This window comes from Schistocerca cancellata, chromosome 4 (genome assembly GCF_023864275.1).
Source record: "Schistocerca cancellata isolate TAMUIC-IGC-003103 chromosome 4, iqSchCanc2.1, whole genome shotgun sequence".
Lineage (NCBI taxonomy): Eukaryota > Metazoa > Arthropoda > Insecta > Orthoptera > Acrididae > Schistocerca > Schistocerca cancellata.
This window is the reverse complement of record NC_064629.1, coordinates 577,613,867-577,631,466: the sequence shown is the minus strand read 5'-3', so window position 1 is coordinate 577,631,466 and position 17,600 is coordinate 577,613,867.

Sequence of the window (17,600 nt, the reverse complement as noted above, 5' to 3'; positions counted from 1 at the left end):
TTGCAAGTGACAGAGAACGCGGAGAAGCTGTTCTGGCTACGACGGTAATGGGTCCGCACAGTGTTACGAGATGTATTGTCAGGGAATGTGGAATCAGCCAGACAAGTGTGATTCGCATTCTGCGGGACTGGACGACCGTGATTTCGAACGTACTACAAAATTTTGTCAGTTTGATCTTCAGCAATTGAAGGATGACCCTACGTTTTTTCCAACGTGTGCTCCTTACAGATGAAGGTACATTTACTAACCACACTAATGTAAATCTGCGTAACATGCACTACTGGGCAGCTGAAACTCCACACTGTCTTCGTCAGGTGCAACATCAGGGGCCGTGGAGCGTAAACGTATGGTCCGGCATCGTAGGAAATTACATTGGAGGACTTTCTCAGGTGTTCTAAATGGACAATCGTAGCCGCACTTTCTGACGAACATTCCGCCGGTTCTTCTAGAACTTTATATTCGAAAGAGTATGTGGCTGCAACACCGTGGTTGTGCAGCTCACTCGTCCCGCGTTGCAACGTACATACTGAATAAGAACTTTCCTGGACATTGTATAGGACGAAATTCTGTTGTCAAATGGGCTGAGAGTACCCCGGTTTAAGGCCTCTTGATATCTTTTTTTAGCGAGCACTCAAAGATGCAGTCTATAACGATGCACCTACTATGCCAGACGCTTTGTGTCGTCGACTCACTAGTGCATGCTCTACCATATCCTCCATTTCAAGTACATCTCTTCATCGTTGTTCCGAAAGGCGATTGCATATGTGCCTTTCAGTCCATGGTCAACAGCTAAAACATATGCTAATATAGACGATAAAGCTACACTACTGGCCATTAAAATTGCTACACCATGAAGATGACAAGCTACAGACGCGAAATTTACCCGACAGTATGAAGATGCTGTGATATGCAAATGATTAGCATTTCACAGCATTCACACAAGGTTGGCGACGGTGGCGACACCTACAACGTGCTGACATGAGGAAAGTTTACAACCGATTTCTCATACACAAACAGCAGTTGACCGGCGTTGCCTGGTTGTGATGCCTCGTGTAAGGAGGAGAAATGCGTACCATCACGTTTCCGACTTTGATAAAGGTCGGATTGTAGCCTATCGCGATTGCGGTTTATCGTATCGCGACATTGCTGCTCGCGTTGGTCGAGGTCCAATGACTGTTAGCAGAATATGGAATCGGTGGGTTCACGAGGGTAATACGGGACGCCGTGCTGGATCCCAACGGCCTCGTATCATTAGCAGTCGAGATGACAGGCATCTTATCCGCATGGCTGTAACGGATCGTGCAGCCACGTCTCGATCTCTGAGTCAACACATGGGGACGTTTACAAGACAATAACCATCTGTACGAACAGTTCGACGAAGTTTGCAGCAGCATGGACTATGAGCTCGGAGACCATGGCTGCGGTTACCCTTGACGCTGCAACACAGACAAGAGCGCCTGCGATGGTGTACTCAATGACGAACCTGGGTGTACGAATGACAAAACGTCATTTTTTCGGATGAATCCAGGTTCTGTTTACAGCATCATGATGGCCGCATCAGTGTTTGGCGACATCGCGGTGAACGCACATTGGAAGTGTGTATTCGTCATCGGCATGCTGGCGTATCACCCGGCGTGATGATATGGGGTGCCATTTGTTACACGTCTCGGTCACCTCTTGTTCGCATTGACGGCACTTTGAACAGTGGACGTTACATTTCAGATGTGCTACGACTCGTGTCTCTACCCTGCATTAGAACCCTGCGAAACCCTACATTTCAGCAGAATAATGCACGACCGCATGTTGCAGGTCCTGTACGGGCCTTTCTGGATACAGAAAAAGGTTCGACTGCTGCCCTGGCCAGCACATTCTCCAGATTCTCATCACAATACGCCAGTCACTACTCTTGATGAAGTGTGGTATCGTATTGAAGCTGCATGGGCAGGCGTACCTGTACACGCCATCCAAGCTTTGTTTTGACTCAATGCCCAGGCGTATGAAGGCCGTTATTACTGCCAGAGGTGGTTGTTCTGGGTACTGATTTCTCAGGATTTATGCACCCAAATTGTGTGAAAATGTAATCACATGTCAGTTCTAGTAAAATATATTTGTCCAATGAATACCCTTTATCATCTGCATTTCTTCTAGTTGTAGCAATTTTAATGGCCAGTAGTGTATTTGTTTTGGAAGACAATATTTATCTTATCTGATTGATAATTATTCACATAGATATTATTCGAGATTATTTGGCAATATGCTTCCAGTCTCACCCTCTCCCTTCATTTTGTTTCAGATTCATCCATAAAAACAGAGAAACGTAAACAATACAGTGAACTATCATTCACAACGGTCATCCATAGGCAATTAATGCAGCTGCTCAGACATTTGAAGGATCGTGACAGCTCGGGGAAGGGCAACGCTTAGCCACCACTCCTAGACTGACAGAAATGCTCATTACAGAACGAGTAAGACCCTTGAAATGTGTCTGGAATATTATACAGCAGCAAAGTATTTAAATTCCATGGCTGCCTATCCAAAGCTAGATTCTTCGTGAATTTCTTAAATAGGTTAAAATGAATAACTGGGAGGGTACTTGGAAGAGGACACGTTGTATCCTATGGGAGGGGGGAGGGGCGGGAGGGGGGCAGGTTGCTGGAAGGGAAGGGTAGCATGAAGTATTAACCTACCCTCTCATTGCTTCAATAATACCACGCATCGTGTGAACCTTGCGAAACCATTTTTCTACTAGTACCACAGTCCTTATGCAAAGAGTACATGCCTGACTAGAAATCTAGACACACTAAACATTATCTACGTGTAATGTATAAACTAGTGATAACTGACAGGGTTCCTACGAGATGGCAGTCGCAAACAGATAACATGGCAACTCAAAAATGAAGTATTAAGGGACGCTTAGTTATATAGCTCGTTTTTCTTGTTTCGGTTGTCCTGGATTTAATGTCCTCATTTTGAGCAACGTTTTCTTTTATTTTTGAATTAATTATTTATTTTTAATGATGGAGCACAATTTTATTCTTTTTAAATCTAAATTAATTATTTGATCTGATTATTCAGTTAATTGTTATTTAAAATATCATATTTCGTTTGCATTCTATTGCCTATACCGAGGTAGATTGACGCCGAGTCTCTTACGTGAACTATCACTCTGATATGTGACGTAGTGAAAATGATGGAATACGACCAATTCAGATCACGTCATCTCAGGTAAGTGTACGAGTGACGCGAAGCAGTCCTCTGGAAGGCCCATTATATTACAACTGACGGTGTGCTTTCCTGTCTTCCTATAAACGCAGGAATTATTTGTTGTGAATGCAAAACCGAAAAATGGGTATGTGTTTTGGATCCGTTAACTTAAATATCCAGCGTATTAAACATATTTAGTGGGTTAAGTATATAATGAGTCAGACAACTGCGAACAAAATTTAGGTTTTGTCAGAACTGTTGTGTGTAGTTATGAACGTAAATTAAACATTACCTTAATGTAGCTTATCTCCAAAAGATATTACAGTCTGCATGTGTTATTCAGCTATCGACCTTCTACATGCAATTGATACACTGTTTGAACAGTAACAAAACCGACAAACCGCAGAGACCGATTCCTGAATGGAAATTGAGGCAAAAAGATCCCATAAACATGTGTCTGGAAACACACGGTGTGCTGCAAGGACAACAAATCATCTCGCAACACCGTACAGATCTGCATATCATCCACGTTGCAAGAGACGTTCAAAGTGACCTCCATGGGATGTAATGCAATAGTTCACATGTTACATATGGACTGCCACAGTCTTTCGCACATTCTGGTCTCTCTGGAATTGCGTCACAGGCGTTGTAAACACGCTGTTGAGGGATCTCCACATCAGGAACTGGTTCGCAGCACTCAACTCTTTTCAGATGCCCCCACAGATAAATCTCCAGGGAGCTTAAGCCCTGTGGTCTAGTAGGCCATGCTCCTGGGCGTCTGTGTCCTATCCAAAGTCCAAGGAAGATGTTGCTGAGGTGTCGGCGAACTGTAATGCGGACGTGGGGTAGTGCTTCGTCATCCAGAGACCACATAACCTGTCGTATTGCCAAGTGTACATTTTCAAATAGCCCAGGCAGAGTATTCCGCAGGAAGTCCAGGTACGTTCCTCCGTCGGGATGTTATGGAATAATAACCGGTCCAAGTGTGTGGTCGCCAAGAATTCCTGCCCACACATTAATATTGAACCGATGCTGACGAGACGCCTCAACCACTGTCCGAGGTTTGTCTGTAGCCCACAGATGACGATTATGCAGACTGATGATGCCAGTTCTGGTAAAGGTTGCTTCGTCGGTAAAGAGAACTGATGACAGAAATCCCATAATTGTGATGTCCTCGTGCAAGAACTGTCAACAAAATCCTTCTCATGGAGCGAAATCCGCTGCTGATAATCCTTGTACACGTTGCCGGTGATAGGACAGTAATGGTGGTCATGCAAGACACATATAATCGTAGTTTGACTTACACCATATTCGCGGGCCACTTGCGTGGAGCATGTATTAGTGTTCGTCTCAATATCCTGTAGAAATCGGTCCTCCATATCGGGTTTAAGCACAGTCCGCTGCCTCCCTATACGTTTGTCGCTCTGAAAGGACCCATAAGCAAACAAACGCCTAAAAATGGCTTGAAATGTTGTATGATGTGGTTGGTGTCTGTGAGGGTACTTGTTTTGGCATATTCGTGCTGCTTCTCGACCGTTTTAATCTGCTTGCCGTACATAAACACCATCTCGACTTGTTCCCGACATGAACGTCGGACTATTGTGCTGCTTACAGTACGCTATGTCAATCACTCAGCCAGCAACAGACAAGGAACGCACGGTACGTGGTCAGAGGAACTTTCATTCGTCAGCGTCATCTAACATGGCCACGGGGCATTTACGGACAAATGTTCAAAGGACTATTTTTCGTCCATTTCCAGTTAGGAAATCGTCCCTGCAGTTTGTCGGTTTTATTAATGTTCGCACAGTATGTGGTGTCACCGCCAGACACCACACTTGCTAGGTGGTAGCCTTTAAATCGGCCGCGGTCCGCTAGTATACGTCGGACCCGCGTGTCGCCACTATCAGTGATTGCAGACCGAGCGCCGTCACACGGCAGGTCTAGAGAGACTTCCTAGCACTCGCCCCAGTTGTACAGCCGACTTTGCTAGAGATGGTTCACTGACAAATTACGCTCTCATTTGCCGAGACGATAGTTAGCATAGCCTTCAGCTACGTCATTTGCTACGACCTAGCAAGGCGCCATTATCATTTGCTATTTATCTTGTGATGCATGTACCGTCAGACCGATGTACACCAATTATGAATTAAAGTTAAGTATTCCAGCAGCAACGTACCTAATTGGCTATATTAATTACATTGTCCTGTTCCAGACCTCACGCCAGCCTGCGTAAGCTTAGACGCGTGCCTTTCGGCTACCAATCATAGTGGCTTGGCTGTCTTGCCAAGTCACAACACAGTATAATGCACGAAAGAGAGTAGGCAATAGGAGCTACGAATATATCGCAAAATTCTTTGATATATGTCATTCTGGATGTTCTGTCCTTTTCAAATAACGTAAGTGCTGTATCGTTTCTGAGCAACCCACAGACGGAATGTTAAACCAAATCTTCCTTCGGTTTATGTTGCGCATTCGTCTACTGAAACGAAAATTTCAATTCAACTAAGCCGCATGTTCTTCTTTATATGTTTCGCAACATTTATATGTATCTCACAATGAATACACTATACAGACGTGGATAACCTTTTCCTGAGGCAGAGCAGCAACGTTATATTCAGTTGTACAGTCCATTTGCCTCATCCTGGTACGTAAATATACAATCGTGGTACGTGAAATGTACGGTAGTTTGTACTACACTCACTAGAACTTGAGTCCGAGAACTCTATGAAGTCTTAAGTTTCCTTTGCCCTTGCGCGATGCAGTTGCAGTGAAACTGCTATCCAAGGAATGTAGTCTGTTCAGTTTAAGAAACGTTTACTATGTCAAAGTATCTCTGCCAAACGCCCGAAGTTGCAGTAATGTCCATCTTCTCAATAACTAAATTCTGTGTTCCACCCCACGCACCAGGACTGAAAGTCCACTGTTTCGGAATTGATGGTTCTCTTTCTTTAGGTTAACATACTTATTTAGACACACTCCTTCATGTAATTACACGATTATTTCGTAGACAAACACACTCGTGGTAAAAGCTAGCATATCTGACATATGACGGTTCTGAAATGACGAAGAAGAGTCGTCTAACAGACACACGTCATGTTCATAGGAAAGTTCAGAAACAACTGTCTGAAGTAGTTAAATACAACAACTACAGTTTCTATTTCATCATGGAATTTTGCTAACGATCTTGTTGGCTGAACACCAGGTTGGAACTTCAAAAAGTACACAAAATTTTAAAATGCTCTCCGTCACTGTATGGTAGTTACTTTGGTTTTGAAACATTATTTAAAATTGTTTAATTGTACTTGCTTTACAAGAAGACGACAGTATGGATGACAATTAATAATGGAAAACACATCTGTTCTTTAAATTACAAACAAGTAAAAATATTTTGTTGATGCGCCTCATTCCCTCGCATCGTGCGAAGGTTGTTTCTGACGATAAAATTTTACTGAGGTTGATGTTGATGAGGTAACATTTATTAAATATTAATTATGTACAGCCTTTTATTTGCACCTGATGGTCTCTACCGAGGTTGTTTAACATCCTATGTTGTCTGCTACAGCACAGTCACTGTGACATGTGATGCAATCCAAACTTTATAACTCGGCCTGTGTAGATTTCCACATATCAGGTATTACGTATAACTTTAACGGCGCAGTTCTCTGCAGAGCCATCTGTATGATTATGAACTACATAAGCTACTGTGTTTCGGTAAATATATTGCCATAACATAGCGTGTAGACAAAATGGACGTTTATTCGGATTCGCTCGTAGATACCTAAATGAGTAAACGTTTTGTTATTAAATGAATCAGAAAATTTCAAGCTAAATGAAGCCCTTGTCATAAATATATTGTTTTGAGCCGGAATGTATAAGAAATACTAAATAAATTTCAGCTATGTGCGAAGGACATTTCAGCCTGATGGACGCAATAGGTTATCGAATTTGTGTATTATCTTTCTGTTACATTTGTCAGTAGATGAATGGAATTATACGATAAGCTATAGAAGGCTTCATAATTGTAGATCCAGCCAGCACGGTCAGATACGTAACGAAACTGAATTATTTTCTTCGCGATACTGATAAGTGTACTATGTCCAATATTATTTCTGATATTCAAAAAAATGGTTCAAATGGTTCTGAGAACTATGGGACTTAACATCTGAGGTCATCAGTCCCCTAGACTTAGAACTACTTAAATCTAACTAACTTAAATCTAACTAACTTAAGGACGTCACACACATCCATGCCCGAGGCAGGATTCGAACCTGCGACGGCAGCAGCAGCGGGGCTCCGGACTGAAGCGCCTAGAACCGCTTGGCCAAAGCGGCCGGCATTTCTGATGTCATATCCATTATTTATAGCTTAAGTTTTTGAAGGACTGATTACACATTTCGACCTGTATTTTGTTGTGCTCAAGTCTGAGTTTTGTGTATGTCAGCTTTCATCGCACGTCGTTTGAAAATTAAACTGTACCTCACTTTAGGTCTCAAACTGATAATGCAGAATTTCGGAAGAAAGTATCGCTAGCAGGACGACAGGGAAGCACGTAACTAAAGGTCGTCTTTGTAGGTTGCCGACGTAACGAAAGTGTGTAGCCAGTTAATTGGGAGGAAAAGAAAGAGCAGAGGCGCGCTTTGTTGCCAGCAGCGGTTGCGGCGGCAGCCGACGCTGAAGCCAGCCGAAGAACTGGCGCCCGGCCGCCGCTGGCGCCATCGATTGCTGCCCGGCGGCTGGCGGCAGCGCTGTGCCCGCTGCGTCCTCTGCCATCCGGCTAACCCTTAACGCACGAACACGCTACGACGGCTCTAGGCCTCACTTTTTCTTTCCTTTCTTCCTCTCTTTCTTTTTTTATATGTGGGTCATCATTCTTCTGAGTGTTCTGATGCGGTAAGCCACGATTTCCAGTCCAGTGCCCGTCTTTTCATCTCAGAGTGGTACTTGAACCCAACATCCTCAATTATTTGTTGTACGGGGCTATTCTGAAATTCAATAGAAACCACAGCAATGATGATAAAAGTTAGTAGGGGAGGCCGAGAAAGGACAAAGAGGCCCGATTGCTGTATTGTTGCTCGGATCCATAAGCGGAAGTGTGATGGCAGGTGAGCACAGGTGACCCGAGAAGAATCGGTGGTTCCAAATGTAAAGATAATTTATCCGTCAACATTGGACTTGACCCGATAACATGGTCGACCTGGTATAAAATGTATAGAGAAGTTAAGAACAATCAGGTACAGTGAAGAGAAAATGAGTGTATTTCTACAAGGCAACACGCCACTTAACTGTGTTACGAGGGCCTGTGAACAAAGCGTTATGAAAAGTACTCGTCTTGGGAATATGGTAATGATAAAAGTGTTAGTAGTTATTGTTACTGCATTGTAACTAAGGTGGTGGTATTACTAAAAGGAACTATTATTGATATGTGTAACAGAAGCAATTAATATATGTAGTAGTGGTAATATATGTAGTTCTACCAAGAAAACAGAATCAGGCGACAAAAATAATAGTGAAGTTAATTAAAGCAGTATGACGATTACAAAAACTTTTAACTCACTTTCTGTGGCAGGAAAGGGACACTCCGCCTGGAAAATAAAAAATTGCCACCATTTGCTTATTAATAAAACGCTGCGTAGTTATAACAAGTTAATTAAAAACTCTTAAAACTGCCCCCACTGTATTAGTTCTCTACATACTCTCCATGCCCATTTAAATATTTATGTGATCTCTTACCGAGCTGACAAAATCTCACTTCATAAAATTATGCTCCTGGGACTGTACGCAGCCCATGAAAGCATCTCCAAGTTGTTCTTCAGAACCACAGCGCTGAGGAAGAAGCCACCTTTTCTTGTACACAGGGGCTTAGAAATCACTCAGAGCTATGTCTGGGATGTTAAGTAGATGTTGAAAACCGTCCTACTGAAAAGCGGCAAGTCATTCAACTTGTCCCTTTTAATATATTTATCATAAATAATTCGAGTGGATGGGAGCTGAGTTAGACAAGCTATAAAGCTTAGCTGGATTAATGAGATTACAGTGATTGTATGCGCTGACTTTATTTCCTTCTTTTTAACATTCTTTAATTTAACCTGGTCGCGGCTATATTAATTGATTTTCTGGTTGAACTTTAGAATTAAGGAACGATGTGGATACAGGATAGAAGTCGCAAGTGGCACAGTGAAAGCAGCCCACTGTGGGGAAAGGGCTGAAGGAACGCGGTCTTCGCAGAACTGCACGGGGGGAGAGACAGGTATAACTGCACTCCCACTGTCTTCGGAAAGTCATCTCAGCTAGCATCATACAAGCACCCATTATATTGTGCAGTTTATTGCACGTGTCAATTTTGGATGGCTGAGTTGAAAACTTTCCTTCTGGACGATGGAGTGCAGCCTCCATTAGATAAGCTTTCGGACCATGTTAAGGAAAATGCGTTCAGCTGATAAACATGTGTCAGCTATCCAAACAAATAAGTGAAAGCAGCTGTGACTTGCTACAGGTTCAGAAGACACCGCAGAGTTGGTGGCTAGACTCAAGTGCAATTTTTTAGCTTATCCCAGGGCTTGTGATGCGAGGCCATATGCTCCTTGAGAGGGCTGTAACTGATGAAATTGATGTGACGTTAGGAGGCTGCAACGTGTTGTGCCAAGGCAAAGTGGGAAGGAAATCGAGACGCTTGGTTTTTTAATATTTTACCTCTTCTTGGTGTGACATTTTGTTAAGGAAACAGTTATGCCATTGGCAGGCCAGTTAAATCTAATAGGGGATTGATTGCCGAGATTTTTGGTAGGAATAAAGGTGCAGTCAGTTATTTACTGACTAAGATGGAACGACTTCACTTCCGGACTTGGTGCTGAACACATCAGTTCTGTGAAGGCTGCGATCTCATTTGGAAAAGAAGACTCCACAGTGGAGTGGGGTCCAATGTTCGAGTCCTTGAGAGAGCGATTGCAGCGTGATACTTGATGGTAGCCAGCCACGGTGTTACTGTCCTGCACATACGCTATCGTCCATAGTCGTGAGCATAATGAGCAACTCCGGCATGTTAGGACCATCATGAACTAGAATTTCAGATTCTTTCTCTTTCAAACCTTGGTCAGCACAGTCTCTTTTGCATTGGTTTCTTTAACTTTCTGCGCGGACAATTACTGTAGCCTACTTGATGTGTAGCAAGTCGACATAAGTTTCACTATAGGATATTGCAGTGCCTGTGTTGTTAAGAAGTACGATGCAGTGCTCCGTGCATGCTTGTCCAAAGGAACAGGCACTGCGGCGGCTACAGCCATTGTGAAATACATGAAATGTATTCACGGTAGCGAATATGGACAACCATCAGCTGTATAATGGATTGCCGACAGTGAAACGATGACACTAAAATATCGTATTTATTTATCAACAACGGGCAAGCGACTTCCAGTTAAAATGCCCCACCCCCTGTGCAGGAATATACATAATGAATACACGAGTGCTGGCTGTAGATACATGGTTGACTACATATGGAAGTTTGGGTCTGGCCGTGAGTCGTGCTCGGATAGCCTAATGGTGCCGGCTTGGTAGCTCAGTAGCGACAGGGAACACTGCAGAACTAACTAGCAGTATGGGCCGCCACGTGCAGTTTCCTGGTTGTATCACAGGGGCGTGAAGTCATGTATCTACAGGTTGTTGTGACAAGCCGTCCGTCGTGGCGTCAGTGCAGTGCACTTGCCTACTTTTTAGTATTCTGCCATGTAGCTGAAGTGCTTAAAGTCCTTCTTCCTGTTCTTTGACCCTGGTTACTCATTCGTTAAATGTTGCATGAATCGGGCTGAATTCCTACTTTCTGCTACCGGCAGGCAGAGTTAGTTCTTGTAGAGGTAGACAAGCCGACGGTCCTGTGTTTTGCGGTGAAAGTAATTGGTGTTAATGAAAGTAATCTCGTGATGACTGGGTGTTATGTGCTGTCCTTAGGTTACTTAGGTTTAAGTAGTTCTAAGTTCTAGGGGACTGATGACCATAGATGTTAAGTCCCATAATGCTCAGAGCCATTTGAACCATTTTTTTGAAAGTAATCTGTCGTGAATCACGCGTTCTGAAACACATTGGCTCCACTGGGAGTGCTTTAGCAAACGACGCGTGGTTAGTGAGCAGGAATACGTGTAGTATGCTTGGAGTGCCAACCACGGGTAGGAATAGTTTTTAATTTTGTTACCGTCTCATGTTTCGCATCACTGAGCGTGTGAATCACCAGCAGGGATTGGTACCACGTCTAGCGAAATCGTTTTTATCACTTGGCGAGGTATCCAGCCAGACGTATATTCTAGTTTTCCAATTCTCGTGATTTATTTCGATCCTTGTCCATTCTGACGTTTTTTGAAATAAACTAAAACTTCTCTTAAATCATTGCCTTGATTCGAGTAGATATTCCCTCCATTGTCACATCCGATATATTTTCAGTGATAAATTGCCACCTTAAGATTCACTGCTAGAGCCACGATATTTTTTAAAGTCAGTCAATCCGTTGTGTACATTCACTCACTCACACACACAAACGCACACACACACACACACACACACACACACACACACACACACACACACACACACACAAGGTTTTGCACTATTCCACATTAAAATCTGAGTTTTGGAATCTAACAAACACAGAAGTTTTGGTCTCTTAATTGTTAAGTCACGGTGTTTACGTAAAACAGTACGAGAACCCTGCTGAAAGAAGTCATGTTATCACTAACATTTCGTCAATTTTTTTGTACCAGTTCGTTGCTGACTACAGATGATCGATCACTTCCTCCTACTCTCTAAGACAGGATTCCACTGACACAAAATTTATCTACATTAGGTCCGTATGCAGCACACGTTTCTTGTGTGACTTCAACAGATTTGCGAGTTTTTCTCGCTGTATACCAGATTACTCAAGAGTTTTTAATCGCAACGCTCATTTTGAATGGCTACTTCAGGGGAACGAGAAGCGATGTAGCTTCCTCACAGTGGCAGTTCTGAGAACGCTACCGAGCGATTTGGAGCTGTCGTTAGCACACTGGCCTGTCCTTTTGGAGGGCGACGGTGCAAATCACCGACTGGGATTCCTGATTAGGTTTCCTACTATTTTCCTAAATCGTTTAAAGCAAATGCCAAGATGGTTCCTTTGAAAGGTTGCGGACACTTTCCTTCCCTTTTTCCGATTTTGTGCTCTGTCTTTAAGGACCCCGTTGTCGCCGGACGTTAAACTCTATATCTTCGTTCCTGCTCGCAACCTGACCTACAACGTGAGAACGTAGACTGCTGGGTTCTCCCCACTACTTCCTACGCTACACACGTTACTTTCCAGATAGCCCTCGCATTTAATACAACCTTACATCTTTGCTCTCTAAAGCTCTCGACAGTACCATGGTAGTTATTACCAACTATCACTAAGTTCTTTCTCCCAGTCAGTGATTTAGAAATAATTTTCTCGCCGTTGATGCTGCAGATTTGCACCACATTTCTTACTTTAACACTGTACTAAGTTTTTAACATCCTTTTTTGACATCGCATATCAACCACTTTGATTATCTTCTTTCACAGATATCCCACAGTTTATGTTTCACTTCCATACATTGTTTGCTCAAGACGTCCCATCTCAAAAATTTATTTCCCTATCAAAGTTTGACACTAATTTTTGCGATGTATTCTCACTTTTTCAGTTCTGGTTTACTCCTTATATCTTCCTTGCTACGTCCATCATGAGCTGCTTTGCTTCCAATATATAGCACTGTGGAATTCCTTCACTTAATCTACAGGGGTTCCATAATTAAAGTTTCAGTTTCAAAATGCTGTAGAAAGAGAAACACGGCTCAGAATGACCTCAAATGTGAACAACGTTTTATTAACACAGGGCGAAACGTCATGGAACAAAAAAAAATTTTGGTGCAAATGTTGCTAATAGATGGCACTGTAAGCGTCTTAACGTCAATGAGGTCGGCTAAAAATGATAAATGGATCGCAATGCGACGTCTGTGGTTTGAGTTCCGCGTTATACCATTCATAATGTTCGATGTACATGACGGCATAAGTTCGACAGTGGACAGTTGTGTCACTGTTACTTCGTAAGGCCACCTACCAGGTAAAGGTCGTTTCACATCGCAAAAACCGATTTTCAATTGTCCTGTGACCAAAAATCGCATACAAAGCAAAGGACATCGATTTTTAATTGTCCTGGGGCAAAAATCGCATAAAAAGCAAAACGATATCGGATTTTTAATTGCCCTGGAGGAAAAACTGCATAAAAAACAAAATGACATCGGTTTCAGTGAGACAGACATCTCCACTATGATGTCCACCGTTATTTGCCACAAGTTTAAATCGAGAAACAGCAGGTTCCATAACAGATCGAAGTGTTCCTAGAGTTACGTTCAGAATGCTTTCAGCATTGTTTGTCTTTAGTTCAGCTACTTTCGTAATTGGAGTACTGAACACGAGATCTGTCAGATAATCCGCAGTTAGAAATCCCACAGATCAAGATTTGAACGGTCAGGCTATAGGGAAATGAAGGCTGAAAATTCCGGCGTCTTAGAAATGTCTCGGCAGCAGCAGGTTCACTGGCTGTGCAATGTACAAATGAGTGCCACCTTGCATAAAAATCATCCCACTAACACAGCCTCCCTGTTGAAGGGTTTGAATGATGCTGGTGAGCAAAAGACTGTCATAGCGTTTACCAGCGACGGTGCAGGTAACAGGACGCGCTGGAGTCATCTCCTCGAAACAATTCGGTCCTACGAGAAACGAGGCCACGAAGCCGCTCCACAGTCACCTTCGCAGAATGAAGTGGTACCGGTTGATGTGCGTGCCGATTTTCCGTTGCCCATATTCTGCAGTTCTGTGTACTGAAATTTTTTGAGCATGAAAATGGGATTCGTTTGTCCACTGAATGTTCCATGGTTTTCACTGGCCTCTTCCATGCGAGCAAGAAATTTCAGAGCGAACGTCAGGAAGAGGCAACTCCTGAACATGGATGATTTTGTATGGATTGCAAAGTAGGGCGTTTTGTAGGGTTTTATGCACAGTGCTGGCAGACATATTCAACGTTCGGACAATTCCCCGTGCACTGCGTATTTGCATACCACCGATCGGTGTCTCCTGCAATGGTATGGCCACATCTTCGACAGACGTCGGATCAGTTGATTTCCTCCCTCTGCTACAATGCACTTCAAAAGTTCTTCTTTCGAATTTTGTAATAATTTTCTCCATACCCTAACAGACATCAAAACAATACCTTTTATCATACACTTGAGTTCCCTGAACTTCTACAGGTTTACTGGTGTAGAGTTTCCGTTCTCATAAAAGAGCTTTACCAGCAGCGCGCGATACTTCATGGAGACACTCATATTGGGCAAACTGAAGATCAGCGATGAGTCGCGCGTCTGTTGGTGTGCATTTTTTTGAAACTTACAACTCATCTATTGCTCAAATTTTTGTTAACTTTTTTTTCATTACATTTCCCTCTGTGTGAATAATATTCTTTTCAATTCTGACGTCATTCTGAGCAGTGGCTCTCTTTCTACAGCGCTCTGAAACTAGAACTTTAATTATGGTTGTGGTAAGTTCCTATGGGGCCAAACTGATGAGGTCATCGTTCCCTAGGCTTACACACTACTCAATCGAACAACACACACACCCATGCCCGAGGGAGGACTTGAACCTCCGACGGGGGGAGCCGCACGAATCGTGTTCTGATGTCAAGGTTATAGCTGATTTCATTTATGTTACCCCTCGATAATTTCTTCTTCCTTGGAGTCAATCTCAATCGATATTCTATGCCCAGTTATTTGTAAATTCCATTCAACAGGTCCTGTAATTATTTTTCACTTTTACAGGTGATAGCAAAGTTATCAGTGAAACTTATCGTTGCGACCCCTTCACGCTGTATTTTAGTCTCACCTCATATAATTTCTTTTCTATTCTTCACTACTTCTTTCATACGCCGGCTGAATAAAAGATGAGATAACAGCATCTCTACGTTACATCCGTTTTAATTTGAGCACTTCTTTCCGTTCTTATTGCTTCCTCTTGTTTCACGCACATTTCCCGCGATTCCCTAAAGCGTATACCTAAATGTCTGAGGAATTCAAACATTTTAGATCATTTTACACGCTCTTATGTTTTTTCTAGGTCGACAACTCGATAAAAATATATTGATTATCCTTAATTAAAGTTCATACTATCAAGCGTTACGTCAGCCCTTACCTTTCCTAAAGCGAAATTGATCGTCATCTAACAGATCCTTAATTTCCTTTTACAGTCTTCGGTATACTACTCTGATTAACGACTTGGATGCACGATAATACAAGAATTCTCTAATTTTTCTGCTCTTGGCACATTTCGGATTGTATGAATAATATTCTTCCGAAAGCATGATGATAAAACTCCAATCTCACATACCCTACACACTAACTAGAGTAATGGTTTGTGTGAGTTTTCTAGAGAAGATGTGAGTAAAAATAATTATTATCATGGAGGTCAGACTTTTACATGTCAGTAAGACGTCTCCGATATTGGTGATTTTTGTTTAATGAGTATTAGACCGTGGTCGAAGACCATCTTCCATTGCTGGACATATCCTCTCAGAGGCTATAACGACTCAGAAAGGAGTTAAATTCTCAAGCAAGCTCAGCAAGCCGAACTGTTTACAGTACGTGTTCCAGCAAAGATCAGTACGTGACGACATCAGGCCACTGGCAAGATGTAGTTTGGCTTCAATTCTTCCCCGCTACAATCTCCATAGCATACATCGGCGCCACTCGTCGATCTTAGCAGCGACATGACGACGTCATAAATCGACCGTTGCTTGAATACGTCTGATCAGCTCGGCTTGCTGAGCTTATTTGAGACTGTACCTGCTTTCCGAGACGTTAAATCCTCTGAAGATGTCTCCAGTACAGGAAGACGAAACGTTAAGCAGAGAATTACGGCTTTGACCACAGCCTAATGTTCATAAAGCGAAAATTACCAGTCTCGCAGATGCCCGCCGTAACCTACATTTTATGATAAGAGTTAAGCGATTTACGCTTCATACAATAACATGACGTGTTCAGATACTTAACGTGCAGTGTTCACTAGTATGGTTCGCGATGTGTTCAAACACGGTGAGAGGAACACTAATAATTCTTTCATGTGCTCTTTCATGCAAGATCAAAGAACATCTTAATAAGGCAATGAATAGTAATGAGTTGTCTTCCATCAACTGCTTTCGTGTTAATTTAGATGCCGCTTATATAGCAGTAAAGCCTCTTCTTGAGATTCAGTAACCATGGTGTTTATCATAGTTCTGTGTCTACGTATAGTCTTTGCAATTCACTGTACGATGGGTGGGGGAGGGCACTTCATGTAGTATTCTAAAAATCTATTGGTAGAGGGGAAAATACTGTCTGTATACTTCTACACGTGTCAAAATCTCTTACTACCACGCCATCTACGCTATATGTACGAGGCGAAGAGCTGAATTGTTGCAGTCTTTCGCATATGCTGGATCTCTAATTTAAGTAAGAGAGTTTCGCCTTTTTTCCAAAGTTCTCACTGAAGTTTGTAACAGAAGAATGTAAAATTTACAGTCAGTGACGTGTTCTCAAAATCTGATAGAGCTTATTAATAATTATTTCAATGCGAATACGGGAATACAGGCGTTATAAGACGATTATAAAAGCATATTGTGATTCGCAAGATAACCTTTTATTTCATTGTTATACAGCTGTGGCGCATAGCGTCCACTACAGTGAACAGCTGTTACTGGTCGCTTCTTTGGCATTTTAAATCAGTCCTGAGGCTGCAAATGCACACAGTTCACTGCAGTGGGCACCCCCTACTGGTGTTGTGTCCTGCATGCATTTTCAGAGTCATGACTGAAAACGCCAGAGAATTGACCATTAAAAGTTGTCCAGTGTAGTGAAATCCATGCGCCACATGGTTAAAACCGTCATGTTTGTGAAGTCCGTGGTCTTGCTGAGGGAACAATAATTTATTACTTTGAAAATTGTGGTATGCAGCAAAAGAAACTGGGAAGCCATTAGGCCTGTGAACTAGCAAGCCTTATTACTGGTCTTCCCAGTCCTCGAAAATTTTATATTGGAGGAATGCGCAGTAGACTGACCCAGAAGATTGTTACGGTGTAGGGTTAGCAGGTAGCCTCATCGTTTTCCCTCCTTCGTTTCTCGAACGCCCTTCTCTTTGGAACGAGATGTACAGCAGCCAAACTGAATTGGGAGAAGTAGCCAGCTTGCAGTGGTTGAGTGAGATCGTGTAATGGCGTGCACTTCAAAATTTTAATTTTTTTGCTTACATTACTGAAATTTCTAGAAGAAGGTGATAACTTGCACTTCTGCATTAATAAGCTATCTCGTTTAAGTTGTAGCCGTGGATGCAATATGTTATGATGC